The following is a 21,675-nucleotide window of genomic DNA, read 5'->3' on the forward strand; positions in this document are numbered from 1 at the left end:
AAGCCTAAATGTTTTTCAATAGCTTTAGTTCTTAAAAGAAATACATTTTATAAGATAAAAAGATTGATTTTTTTAAGGGAAATAAAACTTAATTGATTATTGCTAGTAACGATTGGATATTGTTATTTTTAACCTTCAGATATTTTCATATTGCTATTATTGAACTTAAATTGAATTCTAAGAATTGAAGTTTTGCTAGATATTATAGATATACTTATAAAGACCAAAATTATGTCCCTTTGCTAAGAAAAGTCATTAGAAGTCATATTTCTTGTAGTGTGTGTTGCAAAACAGCATCCACCGAAACCATGGACTTCCATAAAAAATAAAAATAGAAATAAGGCAACTTGTTTCTCAATGTAAATTTAAAAAAATGTTTTCCTTCTCATCCTTTCACCTAATATATTTTGAGGAACTCTTTCAGAAAAAATGATCAAAATGATCCTTAATGTATGTGGATTGAATTATTTTGATCCTTCATATATACTACTTAATTGATATATTCTTTATGTATGTAATATGTGATCATTTTGCTCCTAAACCCTAACTTTGTAAAGAAGGTAATGATTTCTCCTTTCCTTTGTCACCTCGCTGTTTTCTCTGCCTCGATCTCTCTTTGGTTCATCATTAACTGAGGCTTGATTTAATTAGGATTCGATATTTGTTCTACATGAGTTGATATGACAGTCAGAAGTAAGAGATAAAGAGTTTATTGATGATATCTTTTACAACCAATTCAACACATGTTCTTATATTGCAAACTTCTCATTAGACGTCATTTGTAACCTCATTTTTACCTGTTCAATTAGGAAATCAAATTTATACCCTCTTTTATATTGAGTGTTAATGTAGATTTTATGTAAATTATATTTAGTAATAAAATTCAGTTTTATTAGTTTTATATTATCTCGTTCAATATGAATCAAATTGTTTAAACTTACTCTATGCATCTACAAGAAAAAATGACTTTTAATGAAAGAAAATCCGATCGTTAAAAGTCCATATCCAGTCATTAAACGTCTATAATGACCGGGAAAAAATTGTTCATCACCAGTCGTTAAAAGCTCCTTCGTTATATGTTAACGACCGAATTGCATGGGCGGTCATTAGATAATACTTAACAACAACCATAAATCCAGTCACCACATTTACTAAAAAAGACTACAAATTCCCTTAGTTGATGGTCATTTGGTTATTAAAAATGTTGAAGTAAAACCAAAATTTATAGTCATTACAAGTACTTTTAGAGGTCAGATTCATTCATTGATTATATTACTTTTACTGACCAAGATTCAATTCCTTTCGTTGATTTTAATAAATTTAACGACCATGTTTGTTTCACAAATTTAATTTCAAATAAGTATATATAGTTTATATCCTCAAGCAATTTTGGATCTTAATATCATTTTATTGCCATGAACGAAAACATACTGAAAAACTTACATATAAATATGTGTTCAGCACAATATCTAAAAAACATATTCAACATAAGATCTAAATAACGTAGATGTTCGACATAAATATTATAAAACAGACATGTTTGACATCTATCGGATCCTAAAAATTGAGAAAATGAAATAGCTGCATATATAGGTTAAAATGTCTCTAAATCTACACCAACAATAAAAATATAATCTTTATTTTCAACAAGCTCCACAGTTCTTCAACATGACATTTTTTAATCTTCATCACATTCTTCATCTGTTTTAAAAAGGCAATTTGAGGTCGATTCGTAACAAAATGTCGGATAGCATGCAAGACACTATTCTGAAATTGTTATTTTAGTTAGATTTTACCTTATTGTTCATCCATGGTTCCCACAACCCTAGTTATGGAGATTAGTTACTCATAGTCATAATCACAATATTCATATATTTAATATAAGAATTCATGCACTTACTTTGATGAGAAAGAATAAAATCCAGAAATTCACTTGATTAATCAACAAAATCAGCAACAATAAATTCCAGAAAAAGTGTAACAATCAAAAAGTCTAATATCAAAGAGTTCACTAACAAAGAGTCTAACACTAAAAAGTCTAACCCCAAAAATGAGGTTTTTTGAACAAACTATAAAAAAACAAAAACCTAATAAAATAAGGACTCTAATTACTGAAAATCTGTCAAAACGCGGCTGGATCGACGAACCTCGTGATGGACCGTCGTGGTCACGACGGGCCGTCATGGCCTCCGTTGTCCCATACTTCAAAAATTCTTCTGTTGCTCTCTTCATTACCCTCAACGGCAGGTATGACGGACCATTCCAAGCACGACAGTCCGTCGAGAGTCTTCATTCCATAACACTTAAACTTTTTGGAAATTGGGTACTGGACTACTCTCTGATCATTGTGACGAACCAGCAGGACGGATTGTTGTGGCTATGATGGTCTGTTAAGAACTTCCATAATCCCACAAGTCAGACTTCCCCATCTTCTTTCATCAGCTTCACTACGTTGCCACCTACGGACCGTCGCAAGCTCGACGGATTGTCATAAGCTGCGTAGGTGGTAACTGTTCTGTATTTCTTTCTCAAAAACTTCCGTGTTTATCTTTGGACAGATTTCCTGCAAATAAAGAGAAACTTACATAAAAATCCATACAAAAAGGCTTTTGGACACACACTAAACATAAGGAAAAAGCATTAAAAATACCGTGAAACCACGGTATATCAACACCCTTAACATAAATTTGTTGTTTGTCCTCAAGCGACGCACTATGACTCACTACAAAATCTTTGTACAATAATATCCATATTTTAGCATTCGCAAACATTTGGCTATGAATCCCGATCAGTATCATCATATTTATGCATGTTATCACTATTAGGCTTGAATTATGTGGAATCAGACCATGACACAGACTCACCACGCACTAACACCTATCCTCTTCAATTTTTCACCGAGGTGCTAATATTTCCGGTATTGCAAATAGTGTCCTCACTTCAAAGAAACATCCTCATTTATCACACAATGATTTCAGTTTGAGTATAAGGAATACTTTTCAACACTCACTCTCAGAACAAATTCACAACTCATTCATACATATTTCCATAAGCTAGCTCTTATTTTCACTGTTTTAAGTTCGTCATACAACTCTTAGGATCATGATAGGACTTTCTTAGCTTGTAACATAGGCTCAAGGCCAGGTAGGGTACATTTAGATATAGTTTAGTGACATTTTTTCCTCCTTGACATATCATATAAACATACCACTTTTTATCGTTTTATTTCGCCCAATTTCTCATATTCTATCATCTTACTATTTTCCCTTATTTCTTTATTTGTGTAAGTGACTCTTTTCTTTCTTGCTCGTATTTCTTATATATATTTTTTTTATTTCACTTTTCTTTCAACTGGTTCTTGAGTCACTTTACTTTTGTTCTTTCTCTCTCTTTGTTCTTTCAACCCCACTTTCAAGAGCATTCCTCATAATAGCCACTCTCGACTCATGGCTTTGCCATGAGTCAAAGTACACAATACCTAAAGTTGGGTCAGGGCCATGAAAAGGTTTTTTACTGCATTAGTCACCCTCAACTTATGCTTTTGGCATAAGCTGAGGTGCACATGTCCAAGGAGGGACCAGAACCAACACATTAGTCCTAGAAAAGATCAATTAGGGTGAAAAAGAAAGGTCTATTTTAAGCTCAAAACATTTGGATCAAAGAGGGATCAATTTCATTCGGGTTTTTTTTTATTTATTTAGGCTAAAAATAGGTTGTATTGAACAAGGACCTATGATCCTTTCCTAATTGTCCATTACAGCTTACTTTTAGTAAGACTAACCAGGCAAGTTCTAGCTCAGTACAAATAGTGGACTATTAAAATCTTCCTCACACTCACTTGACATCTCATTACTCTACCAGATTATCAGACACCTAGTTCGAATTTTAGACTTAGGGTCATGCAGTGGTGTATCTCTATGTCATGCTTAGAGCCACACATTTATAAATTACTATGCCTAGTCATGCATCATTTTCATTACATCAGGATATCATTTTTTTAGCCATCATGCTTCAGAGTTATACTATGTACACAAGGTATAGACATGCCGATTCAACAATAAAAATAATCATTCTCTTGGGGAAAAAGAACACAGGCATGAAAACCCCAAAAGAGGATTGTGAATTTGGATACTCATACTTCACCCTAGAACTCACTTTCCATTTAGCCACCCCCAACAAAAAGATATGCAATTGTCCCCAATGCATACAAAAACTAAAATACGAGAGTGGTAGGTGAAGCAAACCTGGGGCGCAAAGCGCCGGCGATCAGTAAGCTGGTGGGTCCGGTTCCCCGGAACCCACTACCTTTGTTGTATGGACACCCTCAGTAGTGTCCTCATCAGCAACAATACTATCAGTAGTGCCTCCTGCTGTCTCCACATCTCTGGAGCTAGATACCCCAGCATCTAACTCAACAACCCTGATCCGACGCGCCTCCTCATCAGCAAGCAAGGCTCTCCTCGCAACCTCCATCTCACGGCGCTCCTTCTTCCGTGCTCTAGCCTCATCCTCCTCTCGATCCTTGCGCCTCTTGGAATCCTCTCAAAGGGGAGGTGGTGGAATCTCAGGAGTGGCAAATAAGGCAGCCATCATTGTGTCCTCAGCAGGCTCTGCAAAAGAGGCCTCAGACTTAGGCACCCTAGCCTCTAAGATCATATCAATATCCGCTCGCAGACTCTCAACCGCAGCTTGAAGGGTCGAAACGTCCACCTGAGGGGTTGGACGGGATAGCACCGCAACTCAAAATCATCCAAGCGCTGATGAACCTCAGCAATCTTCTGCTCTGTGTGCTTGACCATTTTACACTCCATGCGCTTCTCCGTCTCAGTAATAGACCTCTGCATCCAAGAATGGATGTGATGCAGAAGTGTGGTCATCTGAGCTCTAGTTTTTGGACCCTACCAAGCGGACCAGAGCAGGGAAATGGCTGAGAGAGAGGAGTTAGGGGAAATGCTACTACCCGGGATAGACTCGACCGGGGTAGTGTCAGTGGTCGCTGAAGTAGCCTGCGTAGCCAATCGAGCATGTGCTACCGTATCACCTAGATTTTCACCAAGTGGAGGCAACTCTGGATGGGGCCCTCTGCATGGAGCCAACTCATTGTCCTCATCCCTGATGAGGCCGATATCAACAGTGCCCAACGGAGTCTTGAGCTGATCAATGTGCTAGATGGGCCCACCTGCGGACCTGCATAAGGATAATATCATGCATGGAAAAGGGTAAGTAGTTGTGACCTTGAAATCCCTCTCATGCATGACCACCTGTAGAAGCCAAGCGAAGTCCACCTCAAACATGGCTATCATCTCCGCCATCAGAATTGCGCGATCCCATGTGCCTGTATTATTAGTAGCCGTGGGGGAAAGGCAGTGGTGGACAATCAACCATAAGAACTTAGCCGTGAAGGTCAAGTTAGCCTTCTTGATGGCTCCCTTCGGCTTCGTGACCCAGTTGGCACCCTCTGCATCAATAGACAAGTGCAGGGTCATCCACCTCTTGGTGGTCTCTCTCAGCGATGGCTCACGCAAAAATTGTCCATCTTTTACAATTTTCCACCGGTAGTCGAACTCGGCGGTGAAATGGTCATGTTGGCATCAACAACCTCGCCTTACAGATACCGGCGGATGGCAGGCAGGGAGATGTCGAACTATGTGTCGCGTACTCGGATGTTCTCAAGTGGGGCCTGTTTGGCGGTGGCAACCCGCCTATCTATCTGTGATCGGAGCCACATAAGAGGCATAAAACTCGGACCAACTCCTCACTATAGAGGCCTCAAGAACGAGCCGTCCACTCTAGATGGTGTCTGGTGAAGAGATTGTGGATCTCTGACATGGTGGGGAGACTTCCCGTAAGGACCCGTCTCTCCAGTGTAAGGGTCCGTGTCATGACGCCTTTGTCATTTAGAAACTTGGCGTCTGAATACACTTGGTATTGCCCGTTGACACACCACCGGTTTGGTTGGTTGACAATCGGGGTGGGAGCACCAGTCGGTGAGCCTGGAGTGGAATCGGACTGTCAGCCTCATCAGACGAGGCAGAATGTGCAGCTGTGGCGGGTGCAGGGACTTTTGCGAACCCGAAGGCTTCTTCCGACCACGAAACTCCTAAGAAATTAGACACTCCTTCTTCATGTGTAGCTGATTCAGAAGGTGTGTCGGTCAGTCTGCGCTGCTCATCAGACTAGGAGGAAGTGACTACGCCGGAGGCCACCTTTTTGGGCGTAGCTATGGTCGCACGTGCAGCTCGTGATGGAGTGGTAGTGCCTGGGGGCACGTACTCGGGATCATGCTTATAATCAGAGCCTTTGACCAAGCGGGCAGACGGGGCAAAAGACTTTGAACGCCCTCATGCGTAAACTCGTTCTTGTTTTGGTGACATTAGAGATAGTACCTGTAAGGAATCAATATTAGTACTAGATAGAGCAAACAAAACAAGCAAAAACAACACAAAATAAATATAAGAGCAAAGCTGTAATGATGTCTCTATAGATACAGTGAAACACGACGGACCAGGTGATGGCTCGTCGTGAGTGCGACGGACCGTCATGGGGTCCGTCATGTCTTACTTCAACTATGTTTATGTGGAGACCCCTGAAGGAAAGTCTCTGATAGTTATGACGGATAAGCAGGATGGACCATCGTAACAATGACGGTTCGTCATCGATGTCCGTTGTAGGGTAATTAGAAAAAGTATAGAGACCCTTAGGAGAGGGGTCTCTGACAACTATGACGGTTGTGCAGGACGAACCATTGTGTTAATGATGGTCCGTCGCATGTTTCCATCAGAGGACACTTAGAAAAACTTGGAGACCCTTAGGACAAGGGTCTCTAACAACCATGACGGTTGTGCAGGACATATCGTCGTGGGAACGACGGTCTGTCGTATGTGTCCGTTGGTGGACACTTAGAAAAAGTTAGAGACCCTTAGGACAAGGGTCTCTGACAACCATGACGGTTGTGCAAGACAAATCATCGTGGGAACGATGGTCCGTCGCATCTGTCCATTGGTGGAAACTTAGAGAAAACAAATAGTGGAGTGTTGGAACAAACCTTATGATGGTCCGTCGTGGGTACGACGGTCCATCATCAGGGTCTCGTTCTGTCATTCAGTGACAGAACTGAGGATGCCAAAATCTTCCTTTGTGACTCAAATAGAATACTTTGTGCTAACCTACATGTTTCTAACCCAAATACCTAGCAAAATAGCAATGCTAAAGCATCTATTTCTCGAGTTTTAACAAGGTAATTCGAGGATTCTCAACCTAGGTCACACAAAATTTGATCAAAGAATGAAGATCCACCAAAAAGGAATAGGATAATACTAATTAAAACAAAAATGCAATGTAAACGGGTAGAGATTAGAGACACATACCTGAGAAGAGGAGAAAAACAAGAAAGGGAGGCACTTGGTTAGCAAGAACTGAACCACAGCAGCAGACTCCGACCAGTAGAAAGGAGATATCCGGAATTGGGGATTTTGGGAAGTGATTAGTTAAAAGAGAGGTAGAAAATTGGAATTTTGAAAGGGAGGGAATGGGACAAAGAGGGAAAGAAATCGTTCAAATGAAGGGGTAGAGGGTTTTATAGGTTGAAAATTTTAAAAGTCCCCAACCGGGTTGGGTCAGGTATGTTGGTTAATGAAGCAATGAATCCCCAACAACGATCCGTCGCACATACGATGGTCCATCATGGGTTCTGTCTCGTGTGCCCTAATTTTGAAAGTAAATGAAAGACATACCTGGAACGACGGATTCATGTGACGGTCCGTCTCAAGAGTGACGGTCCGTAAATGTATCTGTCAGTGACTGTTGCAGGGTGATTTTTTGCAGAATTTCCTGGTGATGTGCCTGCCAATTTAAAACCCATTAGTAGAAAATGCTACCATTACTAGAAAGAAATCTATAAGTAATGTGTTGCCTCCCAACAAGCGCCTGATTTAACGTCGTTGCACGACTGAAGAAACTTGATTACTTAGACTTCATCAAAAAGGTATGTCTCGATTACTACATTTTCTGATTCAGCATGCCCGGAATATATTTCTGTTTGTTTTCCATTTACCTTAAACCGCACACCCTCCTTGGTTTCCAACTCAACTGCTCCATGAGGGAATAGTTGGGTAACCAAGTAAGGGCCAGTCCATTTGGACTTAAGCTTGCCCGGAAACAAACGCAACCTACACATGTATAAAAGCACCAAATCCCAACCATAAACTCTCGTTTTTTAATTTTTAGGTCATAGTGCTTCTTCATCTTTTCTTTGTAGGATATAGCAGATACCGATTGGAGCTCACCACTCTGCCTCATGGATCTACAAATGTTGAAGGTCGCTTTTTCATTGCTCAACCAAAATTTCATTTGCCCCTTTTTCATATCAACTAAGGCTCCACCCGTACCAAGGAATGGCCTCCCAAGAATAATAGTCACTTCAAAATCTACTTCACAATGAAGAATAAAAAAATCTACCAGAAATATGAACGACTCCACTTTTACTAGCACATCATGGAGTAATCTTATTAACCTTTTTACTGTTCGATTGGCCATCAGTAGCCGCATCGCAGTGGACTTTGGATCACCCAAACCCAACTTCTTGTAAATCGAGAGGGGCATGAGATTTATGTTTGCCCCCAGATCAAATAATGCTTTCGCAAAATGTAATGACCCGACTGTACAAGGAATAGTGAACGCACCCAGATCTTCTTTCTTTTGTACTAGAGATCTTGTATCAATAGCACTACAATGCTGCATTCTATCATCATCCTCAAAAGTGATTGATATTTTCTTTGTAACCAGATCTTTCATAAACTTGGCATAACCGGACATTTGTTCTAAAGCTTCTACCAAAGGGACATTGATAGAAACATGCTTCAACATTGTTATAAAAGGCCGATATTTACCATCCTCGGTGTTTTTCCCTAATATTTGAGGAAAGGGGGGGTCTAGGCATGGGAATTACCTTTGTAGGCACTTCAGCATCTTTTCCAGTGTTATCTTCTACTTCACCACTAACCTCTATCATTATATTTTATCACCTTTTCCTCATTCGACAGCATAGGTGGGTCAATGGTTTGCTTACCACCCCGAGTAGTGATTGCCATACAATGTCCATCATTTTTCAGATTTTTACAGTGTTGCTAAGAAGAGTGCCCGATTGCCGTGTGTTCACAGTCGCAGATAATTGGGCCATTTTCAACTCAAGCTGCTTAATCGATATTGCATGTGTATCGACTTTCTTCCTAATACCCGTTAAATCACTCCTTAATACTTTAATGTGCTCATCATTAGCATCGAACCTCCTCATCACTTTGTGCAACATATCCTCAACTCACGCCATACTATCTCTACCATCCCTAGGAGTAACTTCACGATTTTGAGGAGGGACATAGGGCCCATTCCTATCATTTTTGTTACCATAGTTACCCTTGTTGAAGTTGTTGTCGCGGTTGTAGTTTCCATCTCGGACATAATGACCCTCACAGTTATAGTTACCATAGATCCGACCTTGGTTTCCTTGAACTTGGCTCCAATTCTCCTAATTTGAGCCTTGGGCACTCGGTCAGAAATTCCCCGGCTGCTCATTTACTGCATAGAAATTCTCCACATAATAGCATTCATCATTTGGTTGTGGTGGTTTAGTTATCTTTTCTGCACCCCAGGTGAAATGTTTTAATATCAACCCAAGCTCAGTTCTCATCTGAGCCATCTCTTCACAAATCTCATCTTTGGCTGGGTTGTGAGTGGATTGCAGTGCGAAGGTATTTCTCCCGTATCTGACTACCTAGTACTCCAAGCTTTATTACTCCGAGTGATGTTCTCTAACTTTTTGACAATCTCGGCATAAGGACACTCCCCATAAGAACAACCCGCTATAGTATCCAATACCGCTTTATTATTATCATCCTTTCCCCGATAGAAGTATTCCTTCAGTGACTCATCATTTATGCGGTGATTGGGGACACTTCTCAAAAATGAAGTGAATTTATCCCAAGAACTACTAACTGACTCTACTGGTAGTGCCACAAAGTTGTTCACTCTGTCTTTGTGGTTTAGTTTCTTGGAGACCGGGTAGTAACGTGCTAAGAAAACATCCCTTAGTTGGTTCCAAGTGAAAATTGAGTTATAAGGGAGCTTAGTGAACCAAATAGCAGCCTCTCCCGTCAGTGAGAGAGGAAATACTCTTAGCCTATTACATCCAAATCCAAATCAGGCCTCCCTACACAGCGTTACACACTGCCCTTACCTTAGCTATATGGGCATGTGGGACCTCAGAAGGTAGCCATGAAAACAAACCTCTAGCAATGAGCATTTGCATCAGACTACTAGTTACCACAAAGGTGTGGCCTTGTGGTAGAGGGGGAAAGACAAGTGACCTATCAGAGTCTGCAATATTATCATAACCTTTGTAGTATTCTTGAGGGTGTGGAGCAGGATTTTGTCCCCTTTGTTAATTTTCACCCAGATCATGGGGTAATAACTGACCATGAACATCAACAGGAGCTGGGATGTTCTGGTTCGGATCATCATTGTTAATCCATGTTTCGATTGATATTGCGTAGTGTATGCTCTAATTCGTGATCATAGGGAAACAAGGGTTCTCTTACTCTCCATGCATTTGGCATACAAGGAAGATAGTTTTGCAAGAATCAAAAATAATAAAAAATAAATTAAGAAAATATCGACTAAACTTTAGTAATAAGTTTAAATTAATCTAAAAGCTACTTTCCCCGGCAGCGGCGCCAAAATTTGATACTCTCAAACTTACTTCTCAAATAAGAAGTAAAGCGGTCGTATCAAGTAAAGAACCCAACTAATGAGGTTGGGATCGTTCCCACGAGGAAAATAGTTCATACTTAACTTTAATCTATTATTACTATTATTTAGTCAATTATTTCCTTAGAAAAAAAAAGAATAAAAGAGGGGGGGTTATTTCTAAATGAATGAAAATAACTAACTAAATTAAAGTAAACAACTAACAAATTCAAATCTTGGAGTTTAATCAATTAATAAAAGTAACTAGGGTTTGAGTTTTCCCCAGAGGTTCTTAACTTGATAATTATAACTACAACAATTCTTTCCTATTATCTTGCATTCAAAGTGATAAGTTATGTATTTCTAAATCCTTGGTCCGGCATCTAGAAAATTTCACTCCGCACCTTGGCCCGGCTACGTGTGTTGCTATACTAACCCTTTACCTTTACCTCATATAAAGCATTGTATTCAATATTTGACTAAGTTATTACCTCGTACCAAACGACACTAGTCTATTAGATAGTATACACTAAATCTATGTTAATAATTTTCCTATTATCTACCTCCTTGGTCCGACAAGTAGCATTAAGGCGAGTTCTAACATTGGTCATCCGTTAAAAAGAAATCTAAACGAAAGAATTATCAATACATGCAAGGCACTAATCTGGAATTGTTATTTTAGTTAGATTTTACCTCATTGTTCACTCATGGTTCCTACAACCCTAGTTATGGAGTTTAGTTACCCATAGTCTTAATCACAATATTCATATATTTAATATAAGAATTCATGCACTTACTTTGATGAGAAAGAATGAAATTCAGAATTTCACTTGATTAATCAACAAAATCACCAACAATCAATTCCAGAAAAAATGTAACAATCAAAAAGTCTAATATCAAAGAGTTTACTAACAAAGAGTCTAACAGCAAAAAGTCTAACCCCAAAAAGAAGGTTTTTCGAACTTTTTATAAAAAAAATAAAAACCTAATAAAAGAAGGACTATAATTACTGAAAATTTTTCAAAATGCGGCTGGGTCGACGGACCATCGTGGTCACGACGGGCCGTCATGAACTTCGTCGTCCCATACTTCACAAATTCTTCTGCTGCTCTCTTCATCACCCTCAATAGCAGGTATGACGGACTGGTCCAAGCACGAAGGTCCGTCGAGGGTCTCCGTTCCATAACACTTAAACTTCAAATTGGTTACTGGACTACTCTCTAATCGTTGCGACGAACCAGCAGGACGCACCGTCGTGGCTATGACGGTCCATCATGAACATCCGTAATCCCACACTTGGTCAGACTTCCCCATCTTCCTTCAGCAGCTTCACTATGTTGCCACCTACAGACCGTCGCAAGCTCGACGGACCGTCATAAGCTCCGTAGGTGGTAACTTTTCTGCATTTCTTGCTCAAAAACTTTCGCGTTCATCTTTGGACAGATTTCCTGCAAATAAAGAGAAACTTACATAAAAATCAATACAAAAAGGCTTTTGGACACACACTAAACTTAAGGAATAAGCATTAAAAATACTGTGAAACCACGGTATATCAATTTACCGTATAGCCAGACTTTTATAAGGTAGATGTAGCTTTTAATTTTTTGAGTTATGTAAGCAAGTAATAACCTTTGGTTTTTTATATATACTTGCTAATTATTTTAGTAAATATCCACTTTGGTGAACAATAAATCCTAATTACCAATTATCATCCTATGCAGGTAAAGTTCAACTAATTAAAACAGTAATTTCTGGATTCCATGATTGTTGCACACATCTTTCTTCTACCTAAGAAAGTGATCAAGGATAAAAAAAACCTACACGACCTTCTTATGGACACGGACAATGACAATGTCCAGAAGAGCATTTGTGTCATAGGAAACAATTGCAAACTATATGCTGCAAGTTATTCAATACCATAGAACTAAATAAAGTTATGGCAAAACATAATTAGCAATTGCACGATGTGGCGAGAAAGGATTGTCTATGGATCTAATGGGTATACAATTATTTTATTAAAAGAAGGGAGATTGAAACTGTCCTAATACCTAAATCTGCATCATCATGGATACTGAGGAATATATTGGGGTCTAGAGATGTATTTTGATAGCTAAGTTTGCAAAGGTACAGAGGGGAGGCAAGTTCTCTACTTAAAAGATGTAGATAACCATATTTTCTGAACTCGACTAGAAAAGTATTACCTTGCAACATAGAGTGCACCCTAGGTTCAAGTTTATTATGTGGATGGCTGTCGAAAGAAGTCTAGCAAAAGTAGACATGCCTGAAAAATTGGTATACAAGTGCCACATGCCATTGTGTTTGGTAGTAAAACAGGGGAGACTTTTGATCAGACTTTTATGGTGTAACTGTGCATCTGGTTCGACTTTCATGGGGTTATCAGTGATATTGCAAAAAGAGTGTAGGACGAGTCTATTCGTTTTAGCGGCTAGCAAAAGGCAATCATGTTGCATGCACTTCAAAATCTAATTTTGTATCCCTGGGCATTTTTGCGGTCTAATAAACATAAAATATTCTTTCTTTGTCTATCATAATGAGTAGGAATATGGTTAGACTAGAATGATATATAGCAGTTAGGCCATCACTCCTTTGTTTGAACTAAATAGTTTGGTTATGAATGAAAAATAGCAGTTAGGACATCACTCCTTTGTTTGTACTAAATAATTTGGTTATGAATGAAAAATCCTTGCTGACCAAATTATTCCGTTTACCAAGAAACAAACATCCAACAGTGAAAGAAATGTATCGATGAAAGTAGTATTATCTACCTTAGACCACTTCTTCTATTAATACAAGTTGATCTATACATGTGACTGAACCTTATTATAGAGATAGACTAAAATGAGATAACCATCTTTCGCATTTACAAAATTCAAAAAGGTCAACAAGTTTAGAGATCATTATTCTAAAACTACACAATAGAGATTTAACACAATAGAGATTTAACACGCAACACAAATACTAGGGTGAACATGCAAAAAAGAAACTCAGTTCAGAATATAGGAATACATCCTGATTGAGACAGAGATATACATAATTCTATAAGCATGTAAACTCGTTCATCATGGAAAGTAGTACAACTGAAGACTGCCTACTCTCTAAAATCAACTTATCATAGAAAGACAGACCACTGCATTAGCAAAACCCTTATCAAAGATGAGCACTTGTTAATGACATCACTAAATTCATTGAGAAATACACATCATGGCATAGCTAATGAAAAGTTTCCTAACATAGTGGAGGTGATGGATGCTGATGAACCACAATATTTTCAAGGCGATCATATTTACTCTCTAGAATATCAATACACAATTGCAGTGATTCCTTTTCTTTTTGAGTTGTTTTCAGTTCTTCCAACAACACAGCCTTAGAAGTACTACCTCCTTTCAACTCCTTAGTGGTTATCCCACCACCAAATCTAACTGCATGACTTTTGCATTGAGGTCCAAAGCACTATTCCACTACCTCAATATTAGTAAGAGACGGTTCAGATTATACAAGCTCTTGAATTTCAGCCTATAAAATACAAGAATGTTTAAAATATTTCACTGAATCAATCCAGAGAGAAAATGTTAAATAAAATCTAACGATGAACATATATATTTTTCGTTAGTTTCGGGTTCGACAAGCTCATTTCCAAAGAAATCATAATAAAACCTAGCCGTTGATAATTTCAATTTGTTTCTTTTTGATCAACGCCGGTGGCTATGGCCACCACGATACAAGATTAGTCCTTCCCGGAGACTGGTCAAAGGTTGCTAAAGACAGACATGCAGAAGGAGTTTGCGTCATTATTTAAACAAAACCTAGTAATACTAAATCGCTACCAATGAGACCAATCTCATATTTACATGGAGAACCCAGACTAATATGGGAAGAAGATGAGGTAACACAGATGATTTACAAAGAGAATCTTGAATATGCGGTCATTGGAATGTTTTCGTATGGAATGCCAGAGATCATATAACTAAGATTCATAATCCCTAAACAATGTGAATTGATAAAATTGGACTCTTGGGTAATCAACATGTATTAATGAGAGCGGCAAACATGGAGGTTTATGTAATTTACTATCAAATCTAGCATTTTACCTAACTCATCCCCAATGTTCATACCCGATGAGAACCCTATAGTGGGACGCAATGTTCGACTCAGAGGAAGAAATAACAACAGCTATTGCTTGGATATCCTTTCCATCCCTTCCCCCTAATTTCTTTGTGAAAGAGGCAATTTTTTCTTTGGCTGCTGCAGTAGAGAAGCCTTTGCAAGTTGATATGGAAACAAAGACTCAAACAAGACCTAGTTGTGCAAGGGTAAAGGTTGAGGTTGATCTATTAGAAGATTTTCAAAAAAGGATTACCATTGGAGTTAGGAAGCGCACAAGGGATGTGGTGTAAAAATGGGTTCGGATAAAATATGACTATGTCCCAAAATATTGTGCTTATTGTAGACTGCAAGGACATAATGAGCAAGAATGTTATACTTTACACCCTGAATTTTTTCCTAAGAAGATAGAAGAAACAAAGAAGGAGTTGGGGAGAAACAACATGGTAGAGCAAATAGAATAGTACGCGAAGAGGCAAAAATAAAACTGGGGGAAAATGTGGAAATCGAAGGAAACAAAGAGGACTTACAAGTTCAAAAAAATAAGAAATATTAAATTAAGGGTAGACAACAAGTGTGGAATCTGAAACAACCACAATCACACAGCGGAGTTGAGGAGAAAATGGAGTTAAAAACAAATCTGAAGCTCTAAAAGAGTCAGAAGACATGGAGGCAGCGGAAATAGAATTAAAGGAGATTCCATCAAAAAGGAGGTGGGTAGAAAATGTTTTCAAAAATCAAATAGGGAAGAAGGACAAGGAGATACATTAGAAGTTAGAACAGAAAAAAGAAGAGTTTGAAAGAGACCAATCAAGAACAAAAAGAAAGGACATCAGGAGAAATGGGGGAGAATTCAACAATAATAGTATGGCAGCCAAGTTATGAAACAAAAAATGCACAAAAGAAAGTTTTACCACATCCAATAAGCATAATTGAGCCAAGTTCACAAGAGAAGAATTTTGAAGACATGAATGAAGTGACCCCAGATCAGAAGAGGAGGTGTCAAGAAGAAGAAGAAGAAGAAAACTTGGAAATGAATATTCTAAGTGCTTGAAAAGCAGGGGATCTGTCTCCAAAACAAAGTGCTGATCTAAAATGTGGATTTAGAAAAGGTAGAACAGGACAATCGATTGTACCACTTTAAGTTAGAACAACGAGGGGTAGGGACATGGAGGATACATTTTCTCAATGATGGGACAAATTCTATTCTGGAATATCATATCTGTTAACTCTCAAAATTCTTTTGAGAAAGTAATAGAGATGAATAGAAGAAATCATTTTCAATTTACAGCTCTGCTGGAACCTTTTCAAGATACAGGAGAGATAGAGCATTATAAAAGAAGACTTGGCTTTGATAGAGCCGCAGTGAACTCAACTGCTAAGATATGGGTACTTTGGAAAGATCATTGGAATGGGCAGGTGATTGTAGATAATTATTAACAAATGACAGTGAAATTGTGCTATCACAGCAAGTTCTTTAGTATTACTTATGTGTATGCATGATGTAATGCTATGGAATGTTGGAGTTGTGGGAGGACATAGAGAGTGTGGGAGTATCTAGCACAGAACCGTGGTTGGTGGGAGGGGATTTTAACGTTATTTTAAATGTAGAAGAAAAATTGGGAGGGCTCCCTTTCACATTTAATGAGGCCTCAGACTTTGCACATTGCATTAACAATTGTGCACTTACTGAATTGCAATCAATAGGGAGTCAATACACATGGTGGAATGGAAGAATAGAGGAGCATTGTATATTTAAGAAGCTTGATAGGATTTTGGTAAATCAAGAATTTTTGGAATTAATGCCTAGCAGCAAGGTTTAACATCTGATAAGGAAAAGATCTGACCATGCTCCGTTATTAGTCCAATGTAATTCTATGGATAAGAATGTCATCAAGCCATTCAAATTTCTTAGTTTTTGGACTAATCAACTTGAATATCTAAAATTTGTAACTGAGGCCTGGTAGATCGATTTTGTGGGAGATCCTTTTTCAGAATACCATGATAAGATGAAGAGAGTGAAGAAGTCACTTACTGAATGGAGTAATAAAACGAATGGGAACATTTTTGAAAAAAATGGCAAAGTTAGAAGACTTGGTCAAGGTTAAAGAAATACAATTGAAGATAAGTCCTACAGAAGGAAATCGATGTGAGCTAAATAAGACAGAAGCTGAACTTGGAAAGTATTTAAACATCGAGGAAGAATATTGGAGACAAAAGGCGAGAATTAAATGGTTTAAGGATGGAGATAGAAATACAAAGTTTTTTCATGCTTTTGTCAAGCGGAGAAGGAAAAAGTTGCATATTGGAGAAATACAAACAGCTCAGGGGGAAGTGGTTACTACAGAGGAACAAACTGGTGCAGCAACAAAGGAATTTTATGAGAGTCTGTTCAAAGAAACAGATGTGATGATGCATCCTGAGATGCTAGACAATATCCCATGTCTAATTATACAAGAGCATAATGATGAGATCAGTAGAGTTCCAACCAGTGAAGAGGTGAAAATAGTAGTCAACGAACTAAATGGCGATCGCACTAGTGGACAGGATGGTTTCTCTGGTACTTTTTTAGAAGAGTTGGGAGATTATAGGAGATGATATAACTAAGATGGTTCGAGCCTTTTTTGTGGACAAAGACTGCCAAGATTCATTACTCATACGAATCTAGTCCTAATCCCTAAGAATGAGAATGTTAAAGCTTTTGCAGATTTAAGGACAATTAGTCTTAGTACTTTTGCCAATAAAATCATATCGAGAATGCTTCATGAAATATTGGTGAAGGTCCTTCCGAGGCTGATTTCCGCAAACCAAACGGGATTCATAAAAGGAAAAAGTATTACGGAGATTGTGTTGCTTATATAAGAGATTATTAGAGGTATTGGGATCCGGAATAAGTGTCAGAATGTGGTGGTAAAGCTGGATATGGCAATGGCGTATAATAGAGTCTCATGGCTATTTCTTGCAAAGATTTTGAGGAAATTTGGCTTTTCGGAGATTCTTATTGATATGGTGTGGAGACTAGTATCAAGCAATTGGTACTCAATATTAGTGAATGACCAAGCTTATGGGTTCTTTCAATCATCAAGGGGGCTTAAACAAGGTGATCCACTATCACCAACACTATTTATTATTGCAGCAGAAGTGTTGGCCAGATAGGTGAATAAATTACATGAAGACGTTGAATATAGGGGATTTGGTATGCCTAAGTGTAGTCCAAATATCAATCACTTGTCATATGCCGACAATACTATTTTGTTTTGTTCGGGAGAGAAAAAATTGATCAAGAAGATGATGGGTGTATTGGCCAAATATGAACAGATTTCTGGACAAATGATAAACAAGAGCAAGTGTTTTTTCTATCTACACGAAAAAATTTCAGCGGTGCAAGGACATAAAATCAGAAAATGGACAGGAATAAATCAGCGCCATGTACCATTCACATACTTAGGATGTCCAGCTTTCTACGGGAGGAAAAAATTAGCTTATTGTGAGGATCTATTAGGAAAGATTAGCAGAAGGATTATGTGTTAACATGGTGGTAGGCATATATTGGTAGCACATGTGCTTCAATCAATGCCAGTGTATTTGTTATGTACTTTGAATCCTACTAAAGGAGTCATCAACAAAATTTATCAATTATTTGCTAAGTTTTTCTGGGGAAAGACTGGAGCGCTGAAAGGAAAACACTGGGTAGCTTGGGATGAATTGTGTTATCCATATAATGAAGGAGGAGTTGCATTCAGGTCCCTACATGATGTTGCAGGTGCCTTATTTGCAAAGTTATGGTGGAATTTTATAGTAAACCCAAACTCATTGTGGGGTAATTTCATGTGGAATAAATACTGCAAAAAGGATCATCTAGTAGTAGCCAAAGGAAGAGGGGGTCCCATGTCTGGAAGATAATGGTGATGGTCAGGGAGGAAGTGGAACATGAAATATGATGGCAAATTAAAACTGGAAATAGCAGTTTTTGGTATGACAACTGAACACAACAAGGAGCTTTGTATTATATTGAAGAGAATGGACCAGATAGATCAGAACTTGAGGTCAGAAGCTTCATCAATAATAATGGGTGGAATAGAGAAAAAATAGAAAGTGTTGTTTCTAAAGATATGGCGAGATACATTATGAAAAATATCAAACCAATTGATACTCAGGGTTTAGATCACGCATGGTGAATGGGAAATATTAAGGAGGAATTCTCTGTCAAATCAGCTTTTAACATGATTAGGAAAAGAAGAGAAGGTGGGGATTGGTTTAATGAAATTGGATTAAAGGACTCCCTTTTAAAATCAATTTTTTCCATTGGAGGGTCTGGAAGAGGAGAATCACCACAGATGATAACTTGAAAAGAATAAGGATGGATGTTGTCTCGAGAAGTCATTGTTGTGATGATGAGCACAAATCGGAGACAATGGAGCACTTATTTCTAACATCTCCTATAGCCCAAAAGTTATGGGAGAAGTTTGCTTTTTGTGCAGGTATAAAGTTGCATGGAATACAACTACAATACGTGATTACCAATTGGTGGAAAGCTAAAGGCCCACTTAAGATAAAAAGGATTTTTAAGTTTGATCGACAATCTTATTATAGGAACTTTGGAAAAGAAGGAATACAAGGAGACATGATAAGAATGTGAGCCTGTTCAAGATGGTTCAACAGTGAGAACACATAATCAATCATTATCAAGCATACTTAACCGTGGATCACAAGTCCAACACATCGGGAAGGAATTGTGAAATATTTCTACCATTACAAGCCTAAATTGTACTATCAGGCTATTTGTTGGCAAAAACCAAAGAGGATTGGGTTAAGTGTAATACAGATGGGTCATCTAAAGGAAATCCACGAGAGAGTGCATATGCATTTTGTATTAGGGATGAGGGGGGGAACTGATCTTTTCAAAGGTGCAACAAATAGGGATTACCAAAAATATAATGGCGGAGGCAGTAGCGGTAATGAAGGCACTAAGTTATTGCGGAAAGCGTCAACATAGAAAAGTGATTGTGGAAACAGATTCCTTGGGAATAAGAAATTTCTTGTTAAAGGAATGGAAAATTCCTTGGGAATTGAATGAGATTTTGGAAGATTCTATTGCTATAATTGAGAAGAAAGGAATACAAGTTAAACACGTTCAGAGAGGGTGATCAGTTAGTTGGCGCTTACAATGCTCATAATCACATAGAAAAGCAAGTATACAACAAGTTTAATCAACTACCAGTAATATGCAGAAAAATTCTAAACATGGATAAGAGACAAGTCATGAGTTTGAGGATCAAGACAAGGAAAATGAAGATCTACCAACCAGAGGAACCTCTCGAGAGCCAGACACGTCTTTACCTCATGACTAGCTGTGAGAAAAGGAGGATTAAGATATCAGAAGGCCGGAATAAAGGGAGGATAACAGGTGAAGAGTAGATCTTAATGGAGTGATGTCAAAGCACATCTTAAAGTAAAATTGGAATTGGAATCGTACCACCCACCTGAGAAACACAATTGGAGTTCAAATATGAGAAGTCACAACAAAGAAAAATACAAGAAATATACCTTTTGAATTCACGAAAAAAAGAAGATCCAGAGAATACATGGAGGTATCCTTAAGAGGTGAAGGAATAACTTAGAATTCACAAAGGAAAAGATGTGATTCTTCAAATGTTGACAAAGTTGAAAGAACATGGCCGAATCCATAAAGTACCAACTTTTTCTGATTGTCTTCAAATGATGAGGAATTAATGTTGAGGATTAGAGCTCACAATGGAGAGAACATTCGAGGAAGCGGAACATTTAACAAGAAAAGGGAAAGTAATGATAGTGTAGGGTTAGAAATAGAAGAGGATAGGGACATTTTGGGCTAGGTGGACAGAGTAGATGTATTTCTTTTTATGTGTTGTTATTTTTTTTTATTTTAGTTTGTTTTTTAGTTGTTTTTTCCAGAATTTTGTTACTTATGAAATAAAATGAGCCCTGAGCTCAAAATTGATTTTTTTTAAAAAAAAGCTCATTTCCCTTTTTACGAGTCTCAAAGAAGATAGTTATCATGTTTGGTGGATTACTACCTTTGCCTCCCTTAACAACAAAAAGAAGTACTATAAGATCTTTCATACAAAAAGGAGGTTTCCTTGTAGGGTTTCGTGATTTATTTATCAGTTCGTAAATAATATCTATTATAAGTTTGCTACCCATACGATGAGGCATACACAACTTAGATATGTTGATTGTGTTTCTTTACTCGTTTTCTGCGTTAACAACACAAGCTAAAATTATCACAAGCTTGTTTAATGATTCTATTTTTATTCTAAAATTAACTTCGTGACTACTTTGCATCATCTTGACAGAATTAAATCATTTAATCAAAAGAACTATTCCAAATGAGTAATCATATGTGACTTGGAAATAAAATGATATTAATCAATATTTATGCAATCATACCTTAAACTTATTAGATAAATAATGTTCCTTGACCAACCATTCCCAATCTCTCTAGTCTACTCCTATTGGAAATCTTTTAGAAACTGGTGCAATGACCTGGATTTCATATTCTTGTGCAGTGATCATCTCAAATTGTTCAAAAGCTTTCTCATATGTTGCAAAAAATTATCTCTTTGATCATTCATGTTATCACAGTCAAACTTTTCCTAAAGTAGAGAAAATATCATCAGAACTTTGTATGGAAAGGTGTTGTAGATAATAGAATGACAGCTTTGATTGTTTGGGATGAGGTGTGCCTCCCATAAATAAATTTTGGGGACTAAAAGTTAAGGGATGTCTGAAATAGAATGAAGCTTATTTTGGAAAACTACTATATGGAAGGTT

The 21,675-nt window shown here is 37.9% G+C and overlaps 1 long non-coding RNA gene across 1 annotated transcript; it reads right to left on the reverse strand.

Annotated features, from left to right (window-relative positions):
* Positions 1-13,730: 13,730 nt before the first annotated feature.
* LOC112940479 (uncharacterized) lies at positions 13,731-21,150 on the reverse strand. Its single transcript, XR_003244716.2, has 3 exons — positions 20,410-21,150; positions 20,168-20,213; positions 13,731-14,274 (listed from the first exon to the last, which is right to left on the reverse strand). It is a non-coding gene; the product is annotated as an uncharacterized lncRNA (long non-coding RNA).
* Between the last annotated feature and the right edge of the window lie 525 nt (positions 21,151-21,675).

Source organism: Solanum lycopersicum, chromosome 12 (genome assembly GCF_036512215.1).
Source record: "Solanum lycopersicum chromosome 12, SLM_r2.1".
NCBI lineage: Eukaryota > Viridiplantae > Streptophyta > Magnoliopsida > Solanales > Solanaceae > Solanum > Solanum lycopersicum.